The sequence below is a fragment of the Hyperolius riggenbachi genome, chromosome 5 (genome assembly GCF_040937935.1).
Source record: "Hyperolius riggenbachi isolate aHypRig1 chromosome 5, aHypRig1.pri, whole genome shotgun sequence".
NCBI classification, from domain to species: Eukaryota; Metazoa; Chordata; class Amphibia; order Anura; family Hyperoliidae; genus Hyperolius; species Hyperolius riggenbachi.
This window is the reverse complement of record NC_090650.1, coordinates 39,820,795-39,838,559: the sequence shown is the minus strand read 5'-3', so window position 1 is coordinate 39,838,559 and position 17,765 is coordinate 39,820,795. Positions and strand designations below refer to the sequence as shown.

The following is a 17,765-nucleotide window of genomic DNA, read 5'->3' as shown; positions in this document are numbered from 1 at the left end:
AATTGCCTTGTGGATGATCCGGCTCTGTGTGCATCCCACTGTGCCTCTTTTTGTCCCCCTTTGTGCCTCCCTCTTTTCCCCTTATGTGTTTTAACTCCCCTCATAAGCTCTCCCCGTCTAGTGTGTAAAGGCAGAGTATAGTGCAGCAGAAGCTGTGCTCTCCCCTCCCCCCCCCCCCCCTCTGGAGTGCAGTGCTGTGCCTGTGCAACCATCCTGTCTTCTCTCTCCAGTGCTGGCACCTCACTCTCCTCATGTAGCATGTTATCCTGGTACATGTGGCAGAAGCAGGGCCGGGCCAAGGCAGAGGCGAGAGAGGCTCCAGCCTCAGGGCGCAGCGTAGGAGGGGGCGAACAATTCATTCAGCTGTCATTCCTAATTGTGTTTGAAGCAGAAAGAAATAAGAAAAGGAGATACATGGAAGTGACTACAAGCCAGATAACTAGAGATTAAGGTGTTGGGGGCCCTGGGGTGCCTCTTAGTCTAAGAGCAATCAGTGTGTGATGGCTGGGGTGGAGGGATGGAGGGGCGCACTTTGGTGTCTCAGCCTTGGGTGCTGGAGGACCTTGTCCCGGCTCGGGGCAGGAGATCCTGGGCACTAGGCCGAGCGGCGAGCAGACAGGTGGAAGCGCAGCACTAGACTCCAGCGGAGAGGTGAGAGCACAGCTTCTGCTACACTATACTCTGCATTTACACACAAAGCTGGGATAGTGTGGAAAGGGGGTGTGCAACAAAATGCTACAGGTTATTTGTATCTCAGGGACTCCCTGTATTATGCATCCACCCTAAATGGCACATAGTTTATAAAATGTATATTCTCTAATGTGGTCGTATTTTTCAGGGGTTACACAGGACTTGTTGCCTGGAGTGACAAAAAGGCTAGAAACACCCCTGGGCATTACAGTATACAATGACCGTGTACAGCACCTGCTTTACCTGACAGAAGACATTATGGTATACAATGACCGTATACGGCACCTGCTTTTCCGGACAGAAGGCATGATGGTATACAATGACCATATATGGCACCTGCTTTTCCTGACAGAAGGCATTATGGGCATTCCGGTATACAATGACCATGTTCTCCTTTGCTCAAGTGACATATAGAACACTCTATGCAGGGAACATCAGCACTGCAGGCTTCTGGGTCTGATATCTGCATTGTTAGGAGATAAAAATGACTTGTTGCTACAACAAGCTGATTTCACCGACAGTTCTCCAACTGAGTCACCTCTATCCAGCTGAATTCCATTCGCTATACAAAGTAATTATGCGTAGGAGATGGCGGCTTTTGTTGTACCGAACCGCCAAGGTTATCATCCAAAATGCAGAAAAGATAATGTTTTAAAGGAAGCCTGCAGGTAGAGACATACTCAGTGCAACATATTATGTAACCTAAATTAATTTCCAGCGCTGCGTAATATGTTGGCACTTTATAAATACAATAAATAATAATAATATTTATCCCTCACTAAAGCAAACCTGTGAGGCTGCTTTCACACTGTGAATTGGCGGCAGCGGTGCCACCCCGCCAAAAACAGGCTTTCGGGGATTACCGCGTCAGTACGCGGTAATCCCCGCCTGGCAGCCAGCCAAACAGGAAGTGACGTTCACTTCCTGTGGCCAAAGTGATTACATGTGCAGAAGGGTATTGATAAAATACGCATGCGCGACAAGCACGGTAAAGTAGATTTGCCCTCGCGTCGGGGATGCGGGGAAACATCACTTCCATCACATCGTGCTGCACCGCGTCTGTATGAAAGTCCCCATAGACTTTCATTGCTCTATGGCGGGGTGCGGTAAAAATACTGCACCGTCCCAGCGTGAAAGGGCCCTGAGGAGAATAAGTGATAGAAGAAGAAATAGATACTTACCTGAGTAGGGGGAAACTTCTAGATACTTTACAGGTCCTTGGCCCCATTGCTGCTGCCCAGGATCCGCTTCCTCTGTGGCCACGCCCCCTCCATGTACTGCGCAAGCGCAAGTTAAGTCTGTGTATGTCCAGTGCCATGAAGCTGCACATCACAGAGGAGTGGTATGTGATAGGTATGTGATTCAGACACACGGGGTACGCATACCCCTGTTGGGTTCAGGTGGTATCTAGGCTTGATACATTAAGCCTAAGTAAGTATAGCAAACTTTAAAGTGGATCCAAGAGAAAATGTGGGGTCCTAACTAATGGCCTCCTCAGATATATTAGTCGCATTTTGCCCCTAAAATGTTTCATCCATCCATGTTTTTAACTCTACTCCTCTTGAAAGGACAACTGAAGTGAGAAGAATATGGAGGCTGCAATATTCATTTCTTTTTTAAACAATACCAGTTGCCTGGCAGCCCAGCTGATCTTTTGGGCTGCAGTAGTATCTGAATCACACCAGAAACAAGCATGCAGCTAATCTTATCAGATCTGACAATAATGTCAGAAGCAACTGATCTGCTGCATGCTTGTTCAGGGTTTATGGCTGAAAGTATTAGAGGCAGTCAGGCAGAGGATCAGCAGGAAAGCCAGGCAACTGGTATTGCTTAAAAGGAAATAAATATGGCAGCCTCCATATACATCTCTTCAGTTCCCCTTTAACTATATAAGTATGCTAACACTTTAAATAAAACGTGAGGGAAAAAAGGCGCATCTCTTTATTTTGGATAAAACAGGATCCAAAAATTCTGCAGAATCTTCTCACCCAACAAATTCTGGCAAGCCTGCCGCTTCGGCGTGTATACAAAGCTGAATCAGAAGGCACAAAAAGCAATTTCTGATTACACTGATAGCGGCGCCATTGTATACTCCACACCTAACAATACCGCTGATTAATTCTCCCCAGAGTCTCGCTGGAAAAACCGCTACGCCGCTGCCAATCGGGGGAAAGTTTTTATGGCTTCCCGTTATCATTTAGATTAAGGTTAAGAAAAAGTCACCGAACTGACAGCGTGATGGGAACAACCTGTAAGTGTAATTTATCAAGTTTCGGTTAAAGAAAGAGAAGCGTTGCCTTCAATTCTGCCTGCTATTTATATGTAGATCAGGATGGTTTGAGTATCGCCGTTTAGACAATGGTTTATTCTACAGAAAAGAAGTTGTACAAAAACAAGAACAGTGATTAGAATATGTTACTCAGTACAGCAGCCATCCATACTCACCCGACAACCGCTGCTCCTGGATTTAAAGGGGCACGCCATCTTTTTTTTTTCAAAACAAGCAATTTCTTAGGGAAGGAACACACTTGAAGGGCCGATTTTCCCTGCAATTCCCAGTGTCTCTGTCTGCAGTGTGTTTGCTTTTACGATCGCGTTTTACGCTACATTTGTTCCAGATTTTTTCCTTTGTGGCGGCATATACTGTGATTGCAAAAGCGTGCGTCGTGTGGGAAAAAAATGGAAAGCTGTGTGATTTAAAAAAGGAACTTCAGTGAAAATAATGTAATAAAAAAATGCTTCATTTTTACAATAACTATGTATAAATGATTTAGTCAGTGATTGCCCATTGTAAAATCTCTCCTCTCCCCGATTTATATTCCGACATTTTTACTGCTGGCAGGTGATGTCAGTGGTAGTAGCTGCTGCTTGCTTTTTTGGTAGTTGGAAACAGCTGTAAACAGCCATTTCCCACAATGCAATGAGGTTCACAGACAGGAAACTGCCAGGACCATGGTCCTCACAGTTTCCTCTGGGAGGGGTTTCACCACAATATCAGCCATACAGAGCCCCCTGATGATCTGTTTGTGAAAATGAAAAGATTTCTCCAGGGAAAGGGGGTATCAGCTACTGATTGCGATGAAGTTCAATTCTTGGCCACGGTTTTTCTTTAAAAACATGTGGAAAATGACAAGTGCAAAATGTGATTGGTCACGGCACACGTTTTACGAGCCTGCACGTTACGCTGTATATGGCGAAAATGCACACAATCTGCTAGAAAAGATGCGCATGGGGGTAACCACTGCTAGTTCAAGTGCCCTGCAACTATACAGGAGCAGCTGGTAGGCAGTCAGAGATAAAGCTACTACCATAGGTACGCACAGAGGTATGTTCATGCTGGATCCAGATACCTCTGTGTGTTGTCCGTTCCTCTCCTAGTTCCCTGCAGGCCCTCTGCAATCACTCATTGAAAAATGTGACTTTTGGCTGAAGACAAATTTTCAGACAGAAAGAGGCAGACTTAAGGTGGCCATACACTGGCTCGATTCCCGGCCGTTTCGACAGCAGATTCGATCCTGGGATCAAATCTGCTGCCAATCGTTCGCGGTAAACGCAGCCGCCGATCCGATTCCCTCCCGGAATCGGATCGGTCCGTCGATCGCGCCGTGCGGGAAATTACCCTCGATCGCCCGCCGGTAAAGTGCGCGTCGCTAGCGGCGGCCGATCCGATCAAGTATACATTACCTGAGGCTGGCTCCCGGGCGTCTTCTCCGTGCTGCACGGCTCTGTTCCGGCTCCATCCATCCCGGCGCTTCCTGTGTCACTGCAGTGACCAGGAAGTTCTAATAGAGGGCGCTCTATTTGAACTTCCTGGTCACGGAGTAACACAGGAAGCGCCGTAATGGATCCGGAACAGAGCCGTGCAATGCGGAGAAGATGCCCGGGAGCCAGCCTCAGGTAATGTATACGGGGGGGGGGGGGACAGGCGGCAGGAGCAGCTCAGCAGATGGTGAATCGGTTTCAGGCTGAAATCGATTCACAATCTGTTTGTAGTAAAGGCAGCCATACGATCCCTCTCTGATCAGATTTGATCAGATAGGGATCTGTCAGCTGGTCGATCTAATGGCACATCGACCAGTGTATGGCTACCTTTACTGCAGTATTCTCTCCTATTACCCTCCCATTCTCTGCCCTCCCCTCCCTCTTAACCCTTTGGGGACCAGCTGCCTAACCACCCTTAAAGAGAGAGAGACACTGAAGCGGAAAAAAAATTATAATATAATGACTTGGCTGTGTAGTATGGATAATTACTACAGCATTAGTAGCAAAAAAAATATGCTCATATTTTTATTTTCAATTATACAGCTTTTTTTTATAACATTGCATCATTCTCTAATATCTGCAGTTTACGCACTGCTCAGCACTCTAAATGTTTTTACAGAACAGGCAGTGAACTTTTGACCTGATTTGAACTGTTCTCTGCAAAAGAAAAAGCAATACAGTTAAGATTACATCCTTCAGAACACAGAGCTCTCTGCGACTTTGAAAGTCGTGGAGCTCAATGGCAATTTGCATAGATAACAACTGGAGTTTCTTAGCTCTTCCTGTACTGGAAACAAATATTAGACTTATGTCTCTGCTCCTAATGCTTTATTTCTTAGCTGTACTACACATACAAATCATTATATCAAAATGTTTTATTCGCTTCAGTGTCTCTTTAAGGATTAGGCGGGGGTCAGGCAGCAGGATTCCCACTATAGATGGCTGGGCATGGTGTGTCCCGTGTTGCCAGCAGCTTTTACTCACCTCCCAGGCTCCAGCGATTAGCAGCTCTCGCCCGCTCCGCTCTGGCCGGCATCCCTGCTCGCTCGCACTGCCATTACGTTCCTGGTTGCGGCTTGATGAAGTCATCAAGCTGGGATCCAAACTTACGTCAGAGCGAGCAGGGATGCCGGCCAGAGCGGAGAGGAGCGACCTTCGCTGGGGAAACGTCAGGAAGGTAAGTGGATCCTCTTCTTCCCCTCAGACCGCAGCTGCTCTGTTAGTGATCACTACGATCCGCCGGCGATCATATTGATCAGAAGCCAATCGCGATGGCTGCTGATCACTGAGGGGAGATGTCAGCTGTCATAAGACAGCTTAATCTCCCCTCTCGGGTGCATACGATCGCGTCGCTAGCGAAAATGGCAGGTGGCGTAAATCCTATGCCGCTTCAGGCTTAGACAGCCACAAGTGTGGCGTAGGATTTACTACACGCGGTGCCCAAAAGGTTAAAGTAGACCATGCATACTGTATGCATTTAGACTAGTTTACGGAGTTTAATTCCTCCTCATTTGTGTCTAATCTCAAATTGTTATTTGATCTTTTCCATGTCACATGACTGCCCCAGCAGAAATGGCAGATAAGCTCATTTGAAAGCACAGGATGTTAAAAATATGTCTGCTTCCATGAATCAGGAAGTCGAAACTGTGCAAATTTATTTTAGGATTTGTATCAGCTGTAATAAAGAAATGTTTTTTCTTTAAAGCTTATTATGCTGTTGTGTATCTTTTAGAGCAGAGAGAGAACATTCTGAGTTCAGGTCTCCTTTAAGGCAGGGATTAGGTGGGAAGAGGAGGGAAGATAGGATGGAACATCATAGTACGCCTGCCTCTTCCTAGCCTGGAAAAATTTGACCTTAGCTTGAAGTCAAATTTTTCCACAAGTTATTACAGGGACCGGGAAGGAATGAGGAGAAGAACGGAAAACACACAGATGTAAGTGGATCCAGCATGGGCATACTTCTGTGCTTACCTTAGCTAGCTTTGTCTTTGGTCAGGAGTCCTTTAAGTGTACAGATGTCAGTTATTAAGGCAAAATATCCCACAACAAACTGACTGGCTCCCATCATTTTTATGTGAACACATAGCAAACCAATGATATTGGTATTCACAGAGAGCCCAGAGTTTTCTAGCATACACCTGGGTGAACCACTAGTTGATGTAAACTGTGACAACACCAGAGTGAAGACCTGGAGATCTGCTGCAGGGCATGGGTGTAACTATAGACCCTGCACGAGATGCAGCTGCAGGGGGGCCCCTGGGGGAAGAAGTTTATTTTCCCTGTCCTGAGTGAGACTGACAACTAAAGGTGCGGAGAGAGAGAGAGAAAAAAAACGTTCTGCTCTCTGCACAATTGTTCTAATGACTGCATCTGCTCAGCCACTGATAAGGAATCATACAAAGTTTTGGAGACAGTGTGCAGCAGCCACCAACCTCTTTACTCCTCCTCAAGTGCTCTGTACTGTAGTAATGCTGGAAAAGTCTGCAGAGCCAGTTCTGCTCCATCAGAGGAGGACAGAGTGAGTGTAATAAGCTGAGGCTGGGAGCACACTCGTCTGTCGGTTTTCTGTATGCGTTTTCTGCACGCCATGTGTGTCTGTATGTGTGGAAACATTCAGGTTTATTACAGAAGCGAATGTAATTGATGGAGAAAATGTCGTGCTTCACTGCTGTGTTGTAATCTGCATGGGGAAAACACATGCCGGGGGCGGGGGGAGGAGGCGTTATCCAAAGTTTTGCAGGGGGGCCCAGCGATTTCTAGTTACGCCCCTGCTGCAGGGTCTCACATTCAGTTATAGAAACATGAGGAGGAGGACTTGATCAGTCACAAAACTCTCTTTTATAAAAATTGAAGCACAGCTTACTGGCTACTAGTTGTGTTACCTCCAGGTAGGCAGAACGCCAAGTCCTCCTCAATAACACGTCAGGAGGACTCAATAACAGAGAAGCACCATCTGAATTGCCATCCTATAAAAAGATTTAACAAAGAGGGTGGCTCGGGGCACAGCGTATGCCGTACGACAGGTGCAAATACCAAGCTTTCACAGGAAATACACTTGTAAAAGCTCTGCATGTACAGATGGACAACTGCAGCAGGCTAAGATCTGGGCACCAGGAAAAACAATGGCCCTGCATATTAGTTCAGGCATGTTACATTTATTTTTTATAACTCGACTACACAGGAATTTACTTCAGTAAAAAATGTACATTACGTGTACTATTTATTTTAGCACTTTTTTTTATTTCTTATTTGTTATATCTCTTTGCGTCTAATTAGTACTGCTGTAATGTGTATTTATGGCCACCTGTCACTAGGGGGCAGTGTGAGACAGAGGATTTCTGCTTTCAGGGCTAGTGCATACCGAGCAGGTTTTCTTGTGTTTTTTACAGCCGCTTGCGGCTGTGGATACGCCAGTGTAATGTATTTCAATGGCGTGGTTCACACCAGAGCGGGAGGCGTTTTGCTGAAACGCATACTCCCGGGCTGAGGCATTTTTTGGATTGCGGAGGCGTTTCTGCCTTCAATGTTAAGTATAGGAAAAAAGCAAACCGCTCTGAAAAACGCCAGTTCAGAGCGGTTTTGCAGGCGTTTTTGTTACAGAAGCTGTTCAGTAACAGCTTTACTGTAATAATATATGAAATCTACTACACCAAAATCGCTACCCAAAAACGCAAAACGCTAGGTGAAACGCTTCATAAAAATAAGAAAAAAGCGTTTCAAAAACCGCTAGCGTTTTGCGGATCTGCTAGCGGGTTTTGGTGTGCACCAGGCCTCAGTATATATATATACTGAGGCCTGGTGCACACCAAAACCCACTAGCAGATCCGCAAAACGCTAGCGGTTTTTGAAACGCTTTTTCATATTTTTATGAAGCGTTTCGAGGTTTTTGTATATATATATATATATATATATATATATATATATATATATATATATATATATATATATATATATATATATATATATATATATGTATGAATTTACAGTCCAACAGTTCTGCTGACTCAACCGCGGTGCACCTCTCTTAATCGAGATAACTCTACTGAAGCTGCAAATGGGTTAAGAACCAGAGCTTTATTTTTCCCTTTGTTCATTTCCTGATCACTGTACTGATCAGGAAATAATGATCCCATACCTCCCAACTTTTTGAGATGAGAAAAAGGGACACTTAAGCCACACCCCTGGCCACGCCCTCACCACGCCTCTAGTCACGCATACCATAAAAATGTCATAATAAAAATATGTTGTTTTATAATTCAAACCACATTGGTCCTTTCTATCCTGGTTCATTTTACTTTATAGTAACATTTTAAAATGAGTATTATATCAATTTAAAGGTTGGGAATAAAGTTTAGAGTCAAACACATTTTTAGTATAGAAATATATATATTTACATAGAAAGAGGGACAAAGTCCTGAAAGAGGGACAAATGAGGGTGAAAGAGGGACAGAGGGACAGGGCTCCCAAAAAGGGACTGTCCCTCCGAAAAAGCTATGTGATCCTGCTGCAGGATTTGAGATTTGAGGTGCTTCTGCAGCAGGGAGAGGCGTAAACAAGGCAAGGTGCTGCTGAATTGATGACCACCCGTAAGGGCATAAGCGCTGTTTTCTGGTTCTGAAGAGTCATCCACTGCATCTGGTAAGCGGCTTTGATTCTAACTGGTGGAGGGAGATCTCCGTTGATCCCACGATTGGTTGTATGCAGTTGCACTTGAGGGTGAAATGCTTGCTTAACAGTATTACGTTAAGTGGAGATTTTTCTCTTATTTTACATTACTGCTGGAGGAGTATACTGACAGTGACAGGAGCGATGTACAGGGTAATCCCTGCCAAGCGCTATTGCTGATCTCTGAGGTGGTCAGCCCAAAAATCTGGTGAGCCAGAATGTTTCACAAAGATTAATGCAATTCAGGATATACAGTGATTGTGAATTGAGAGACTGTTTTCAGTCATTCTGAGAAGTCGCTTGAATAATATATTGGACTATTGTTTATGGACTATTTGGTGTATGGTGTATAGACTGGGATACAAGCTTTTGCATTTTTTGCATTTTTATTCAGATACTTTGTTGAGCGCAAACCTTATTTATCCAGATAGGGATGGCAATGCTTAGGAGAACTCATGGAGAAGCATGTGATCGGTTTGATCAGCTGATAGATTTGTAAGGTTCTGATTTGCTGATCAGGATCAGGGATGGTCGTAGTCAGCCAACTTCGCTACACTGGAACTGCGCATGGGTCAGCCTCGGAAGAAGCACCGTCGTGCGAAACGGCCGTTAGGCTATCGTTCTTGCCCTGCACCCACCACCGCCACCCTCTGATATGGTAGGGCATCCTCCTCATACAACTGTTTGAATGCACAAGATGTCTGCACATGATGATTTTTCACAGATGATGATTTTTTTGTACTTACCTCTCTGAATGTTACAATTTCTTATACAAATGGTGATTTTATCCACATTTGAAAACACCATTAAAACAGAATTTACTGCAGTGCCTGATTCAACTGGTTTTCCTTTTTGATGTTGATCCTATGTGTATGTTTCGCTATTCAATCATGAGCACGCAGTATCTGTAAAAAATATCAAGGTGGCTTTTTGAGTATCTGTCTATCCTTACTCCCAGTGACACGGCTACAGATCCCATAGTGCAGGCAACCCTCTATTCCTAGTAACGCAGTCGTATTTGACTACGCAATACACATGTTAACTACGCGTAGTGGGCATAAGCTATGCAGAAGCGTAACTTCGCTACGTGTAAATTCGTAAGCATAGTTTTGAAACTTAGCCTACGAACTACGATGCGTAGATGCGAACTACGATGCGTAAATTCGCACTGGCGTAGTTTCTGCTGATCCCTGATCAGGATCATGTAATAAACCAGGAAGTCATCACAGCAAATCAGAACCTTATAATCAGCTGATTACACCGATCACATGCTTCTCCGTGAGTTCTTCTAATCATTTCTGTCCCCAGTGTTTACAGGTCACAGTATATTTTGCACTACCTCTAATGCCCCCCCCCCCCCCCCCCACACACACACACACACCCCTAAACATCACTGCTTGTGAGACGTCACACAATCTGAAACGCGAATGATAGAAGAGCGAGGCATGGGACAGATAAACATAAAACACTAGACTCTGAAGCCAAATAAAATCAATGCTCTTAACTTTTATTAAATGTTAAGTACTATAGGTAGTGCTAAAACGCTGCATCCCTGCAGCAAAACGAGGGGTTTATACCCGCCAAATCCCCTAGGCTAATTACGAGGAGTGCTTCCTGTTTGAGGCAGGCTGTAGCTCTGCCTCTTCATGCGTCAATCCCCGCCCCTCTCAATCTTCCTTCACTGAGAGGGGCGGGGAGAGGCGGAGATCCATGGGCAGATTGACGCGAATGGAGGCAGAGCTGCAGCTCAAAGCTCTGCCTCCCCGGGCAGCAAAATCCACGACCAAGAAAGTAGTGGATTTTGCACAGGGGATTTGGGGGGTATAAACCCCTTGTTTTGCCACAGGGATGCTGCGTTTTAGCCCTAGCTATAGTGCTTAAAGGGATACTATCGATTAAAGGTGGCCATACACTTATAGATTTACAGCAGATTTGACCATTAGATAGATTTCTGTCAGATGCCTGTCAAGTCGAATCTGACAGGAATCTATCTGATATGTGCCACACACTAGGAACAGATTTCCAATAGATTTCAGAATGAAATCTATAAAAAAAAAAAATCGATCTAAATGCATTATTGGACCATTAGATCCAATGCAACTCTATGGGCCATCGATCTGCTGCCAGCAGCAGATCTACATAAATCTTCCATCCTGACAGATAGATCGAATTGATCAAAATCGGCCACAAATCGATCGAATGGGGAATTTGATAGAATCGATTTCTGATGGCTAAAATTGTCGCCATACGATGGATAAAAATTGACCAGTGTATGGGCCCCTTTACATGTGTTTTTTAACCTGAGCTTGAGAGAGTTCCTGGAGTGCAGGTTAATAATGTATACATTTCATTTGCTTATCTCTTTTGTTTACTGTAAAGGTGGCCATACACTGGTCGATTTGCCATCAGATTCGACCAACAGATAGATCCCTCTCTGATCAAATCTGATCAGAGAGGGATCGTATGGCTGCCTTTACTGCAAACAGATTGTGAACCGATTTCAGCCTGAAACCGTTCACAATCTGTGATGGTGGTGGTGGTGCTGCCGCCGCCGCTCCCCCCCCCCCCCCATACATTACCTGCTCCGCCACGCGAATCCCGCTGTCACTGCTGTCTTCTCCGCTCTGGTCTGGTCTCCGGCATGCTTCATTTCTTCCTGCGCGGCAGGAAGTTTAAACAGTAAAGCGCCCTCTACTGTTTAAACTTCCTGTCGGGCAGGAAGAAGTGAAGCATGTCGGAGACCAGACCAGAGCGGAGAAGACAGCAGTGACAGCGGGGACTCGCGCCGGCCGGAATAGGTAATGTATACCCGCTGTATTGTGTCGGTCGTCGGGCATTCGAACGCCGCTATCGACGCACTCCCGACCCGCCGGCGATCGAGAAAAATCTTCCGCACGGACGGATCGTCGGGAACGATCGATTTCAGATGGAAATCGATCATTCTGGCATCGGTGTGCGCGGCGATTTCACAGCAGATTCGATCACTGTGATCGAATCGGCCGTATATCGGCGGAAAAATCGTTAGGTGTATGGGCCCCTTAACAAATTCCTTTCAATCTGAACTGACTGCCGTCTGCTCATTTTGTGAGGGGAGAGTGAACAATGAGGGGAGGGGGATTTCCCTCACTGTTATCTCTGTGTGTAACTGTGTGTGAGAGAAGCTGACTGTGTTTCTGAGCTGTCTGCAGAGAGCAGAGGAAATGTAACTTGTTTTAAACATTAATTGTCAGTGACTCAACAGCTTTTCATACCTTTTTTGCTTCCAGGGAAAAATACTCTGTAGTCTGATATCCAAAAAAGAACACTGGCTGTGCATTAAAGCAGCCACCCCTTTGCAAATGATTTGTCCCAATAGAGTTAAATCCTATACACAATGAATTAAAGCTTTTGCCTCTGATATTTAACATGAAAAGTAGTAAAATGGTTACACAGCTACTTAGACATTATTTGTACATTGTCATTTTATAACACTTGGGTATTGATAGTATTCCATTAATCAAAGTTAAAAGCATTGATTTTATTTGGCTTCAGAAATTCTTTTAAGTTCTCTGAGCGGCTCTGCATGGGGGAAGTTCGGCAGAGTATTTTATATCCAATTTACTTCGAAGCAAAGCACAGAACGTCTTAATTAAAATTTGGTATGAATTATTCAGTTTTAGCTGGAGTATATACAGCAGTAAGTGAAATGCCTCATTTTATTTTTCAAACAAGGCCTCTATTCCTTCTTTAAAAGTTTTGTCAGAAGACCTGAAGCCGTTCCCAGCAGCCTCTGTTCGGGAGCCTGCTCTTGATTGGTTCCACATCATGATGAAGGGGGAGGAGCACAAACTCATTTTTCTTTAAGAGATCAGTATGTAGCTCTGGTTGCCTGTGGTGTAGGATGTTGTTGCAGAAGCTTATATGTCTCAGCTGTCCCTCACTCCTAAGATTCATTACAGCAGAAACATTTATGATTATATTGGAATGCTTGCAATGCAAGGTCAGGATGTAGACTACATAACAAACAAAGATCAGTGGTTAAATTGGATTTGATTTGGTTGCTGACAATCCCACATTCAGGGGGTGGGGGGCCCAGGTTAATTTTTCCCTGGGGCCCCATTAAGGCTTCAACCAGCCCTAACTCTACCCTTGTTGTGTGGCCCCCCTCCTCTGCTTTATACCTGTGCCACCTGCATATGCTGCAGTATGAGAGCGTTACCCATTGCCTGTATATCCGCACTAGGTAGCCATGCCAGTCTGTCCTGCATCACCCTGTATAAGTAGATTGACAAAACAAAAAAAAGCAGGCAAGACCCTTTTCTTAAGTTCACTGCAGACTTTGCAATGTCTGGATTGTAATGAGTACAGAGTTTACCGCACTTTGTACAAAATCACTGCACTCTGCACAGCCTTGCACAACACGAGGCAGAGAGAGATAAGCATCCGTAATGGCTTGGGTAATAGACTTGAACAAAGGAAATGAGACATCAAGGTACCGAATGTGCCAAGTAATGAGAAAACAAATTGCAGAGGAATATATTGCCTGCGATTTTCCAGCAGCGGGTGCTGCGCACATAAAAGGAGGACAGAGCTTGGCAGGACGAGGCGCACAGAGTGCCAGCAGAGCTAACTTCACTGGGGCTTGGCTGCCTTACGCCTGGAGATCGCTGTGGGTGTCCCGGTTCTACAACTTCCACAACGGCCCAATCAATAGCCCGTCAATATTCCTGAGGTCTGGAGAGACCAGAAAACACAGCCCTGCTGGAGGTGACATCAAGCCTGCACAGCGGAGAGATCCAGGGACAGAAAAATCACATCAGAGGGCGGATCTCAGAACTTCTGTCATTAACTGGCCCTGTAGTTAATGACATTAACAGCCAACTGTGAACATAGCAACAAGAACAGCCTGCCTTCTGTCCACTCATACGTAAAGTCCCCCGCCGGACACAGGAGGTTTTCCTACGCCAGGCAAAGCTTGATTTTATGCATATTGTCTTCTTTACTAGCTGATATGAAATAAATAACTTTTAAAGCCAACGTATATTTAACCACTACAGGTTGTGTTCCCCTTATGGACCAGAGCCATTTTCATATTTCAGCGCTCCTCCCATTCATTCGCCAATAACGTTATCACAACTTATCACACCTGAATAGTCTATATATTGTTTTTTTTAGCCACAAATTAGGATTTTCATAGGTGATATTTTATAGCAATAACTTTATTTACTATGCATTTTAAAAACGGAAGAATAAGGAAAAACAAATAATAAAAAAAACACTATTTCTCCATTTTCAACCCCTACAGTTTTAAAATAAACAATGCTACTGGAGATAAAAACCCACCCTGTACAATGTATGGCGACAACATATTAGTTTGTTTTTGGTTTTCTCATTGTACTCTATAAATAATTACAAGCCCTAATTTGCAAAAATGACAATATACCCTCATGGCATACATATATAAAGAGGGAAGTTGCTACTGTAACAAATTATGTATTCCCTATTACAGAAATTACCTTTTTTTCATTCTTTTTTTTTTCAATATTAGAAGTTTAAATGTGTTTTTTACACTTGACTTGGGTGCCTCTATCCTTACAAGTATCCAGATAAACCTCCTTTGGAGGCAATAGTTTTTTTTTCCACTAAAAACTACAAACCTGGACCTGGAAAACTGAGCAGGGACGGTTAATTTCCTGCTGGCTTATACGGTGGTTGCTGGGATCTGCAACCCACTCTTGTGAGAATAGCTGTATATAATTACAGCTTCCCATTTATTAAAGGAGTCATCAACCATTTATACCGCCTGGATGTGATTGTCACGCCCAGGCGGCTGCTGTAGGGCTACTGCGTGCGTCTTCACGTGTGGTCCCCCATTAGCCCGGAGATCAATGAATGGGGACATGGTTCCCATTAATTGATCTAAGTCCCCGGTAGAAAGACCAATGGTTTCTTATCAGAAACCGCCGTATTTCTAACAAAAAAAAAAAAAGGTTTCCCATCCTCCTAATGCTTCCTGGAAGCAAGCACTTCGCTTCCAGAGCTAAAAAGAAAATAAAAATCTCACTGTGGCCAAATAGTAAAACTACATCTACATACATTTTTAAATAAAATACCGTAAACCCACATTATTACATTGCATTATTACCTCCCACACCAAAAAATACCCAAATAACATTTTTAATGAAAATAAAAAATTACAATTAAAGAAAAAAAAAATAGTTACCTAAGAGTCTGAACTTTAATATGCATGTGAAGAGGGTATATTGGTATATTACAAACATTTTTTAAATTATAAGCTTGTAAATCGTGATGGACGCAAAACTGAAAAAATGCAGCTTTATTTCCAAATAAAATATTGGCGCCATACATTGTGATAGGGACATAATTTAAATTGTGTAATAACTGGGAAAAATGGGCAAATAAAATACATAGGTTTTAGTTACGGTAGCATGTATTATTGTAAAGCTATAATGGATGAAAACTGAGAAATAATGCATTTTTTCCATTTTTTTTTATATTCCTGTGAAAATGCATTTAGAAAAAAATTAATTCTTAGCAAAATGTACCCCCCCAAAGAAACCCTAATTGGTGGCGGAAAAAAACAAGATATAGATCAATTCTTTGTAATAATTAGTGATAAAGTTATTGGCGAATGAATGAGAGGTGAAAATAGCTCTGATGCATAAGGTGAAAAATACCCGCGGGCTGAAATGGTTAAATTATGCGACCCCCAGTACTACTTACCCGGGGCTTCCTCCAGCCCCAGGAAGCCTCTGTGTTCCTCACCGCAGCTCCGCTGGCCCACATTCCCAGACGGTGCGCAGGAGGACCTCCAGGGTGTGAGCGCTGCTGTCAATCACCTCCACGTGGTACGGAGCGTACTGCGCAGACGCAGACCTACTGGTACTGGGTAAGTAGTACTGGGGGTATCATAATTTAATTGATGACTCCTTTAACGATACTATCACCATTGGGCTCCTGGGCTCTCGGTTTACCTGGGTATTCTTGAGTACAACTACGAGGATCACCAAAACCCTCCTATAAATGGCTTCTGGAGGCTGCAAATTTGAACGGGGTCAGCGGTGGAACGAGGGCACAGAGAGAGGACTGGGGAGGCTCAATATGATCCAGAGCCTTTCCTCTCTACAGGAAAGTTTCTGACTTTTTTTTTTTATAGGAGGCTTCAGTATTGCTTTAACCACTTTGCATCCAGACCTTGTTTCCCACTTATGGACCAGAGCAGTTTTGACAGTTTAGCTATGTCCTTATTTAATCAGAAATAACTTTTAACACTTAACACTTTTTGTTTGGCTATTCATGCCGCTTATTACAAAACTTTGATTATGTTCCTGTCACCATTTATGGTGAAGATTATTGATTCTGAAATAATGCTACAGTGTGTATTTTTCACTATGGTAAAAATCAATCTCATTAGCTCAGGAAACATATATTCCCTTTCACCAATTATCTGATAGTGCCAGAAATGTGAACAGGAGCAAGCCCAATCCTGCAGAGCACTGCTTCTCCTACAAGACGTATATCTACTGACTCGTGGCTTAGATGAAGTCACAGAGGACGTAGATATACTGCAGTGGTGGATAAAGTGGTTAAAGGTAGTCTGAAGTGAAAATTAAAAGAAGAAAATAAAATACTTACCTAAAAAGAGGGAAGGCTCTGGGTCCTGTAGGAGGCCCATTTTCCTCCCGGTCACCTCGTTCCACCACTGGCTCCCTTGTTCAAATCTCCTGAGGTGGGAGGCTTTGGAAGTCTTCGGCAGCCTGAGTGCTCCCGAAGACGGGCAGCTCCGTACTGCGCATGCGCAAGAAAGTTTGCTTGCGCATGTGCAATATGGAGCAGGCTGTTTTCGGGAGCATTCGGGCTCCCAAAGACTTCAGAAGCCTCGGGCAGTGAGAGAGCAGTCTCCGACCCATCAGTCGGAGACTGCTATCGGGGAGACAGCGCTGGAACGCGGGGACCGTGAGAAGAACAGTAAGGCTCTATAGGACCCAGAGCCTTCCCTCTCCTTTATTTATTTTTTTAATTTAGCTTGAAACTCGCTTTAAGACCAGGGCCGGTCCTAGACTCTTTGCTGCCTGAGGCAAACTTGTGAGGATGTGAGGAGGCTGGCTGCGAGTTTGTGACAAACAAATTGCTCACCCTTAGCCTTAGTTGCTGTCCTCAATTCCTTCTCAGTCAGGACAGCAGTGCCACCTCCTCCCTTCTGCTGTGCAACTCAATTGAAACACTGCTGCTCTCCTGCCTCCTCACTCACTGTCAGACTCCTCACACTGCACAACAAGCTGCTTTTCCCCAATGAGGACCTCTTCACCTCGCTCTCCTCTTGCTCCTCCTCCTACTCGGACTGCAGGCTGTTAACGTAAACACAGCACAAACATGCTGCGCCTGTAATCTCTGCGCCTGATGCAAAGGTTTCACCTTGCTTCATGAGGGAACCGGCCCTGTTTAAGACTAAAAAAAAAAATGCTCTGCACTGAACATGGAATTATATTCTTCTAATGTCAGTAACGGAGAGCTTATCTGAACTGCTTTCCAGCCATTAGTCTCTTAGCAGTCTCTGCTCCTAAGTGCGGTTATTGTTCTATGAAGTTTTAGAATATCTCTCTCGTTGACAAGGACTTTGTCATTTGAAAAGTGGAACATTGAATAGC

At 44.3% G+C, this 17,765-nt stretch overlaps 1 protein-coding gene across 2 annotated transcripts in view; it reads right to left on the bottom strand.

The window, feature by feature from the left end:
• The window catches only part of RUNDC3B (RUN domain containing 3B), a 237,546-nt gene that overhangs the window by 197,359 nt on the left and 22,422 nt on the right, over window positions 1-17,765 (bottom strand). The window lies entirely within an intron of this gene.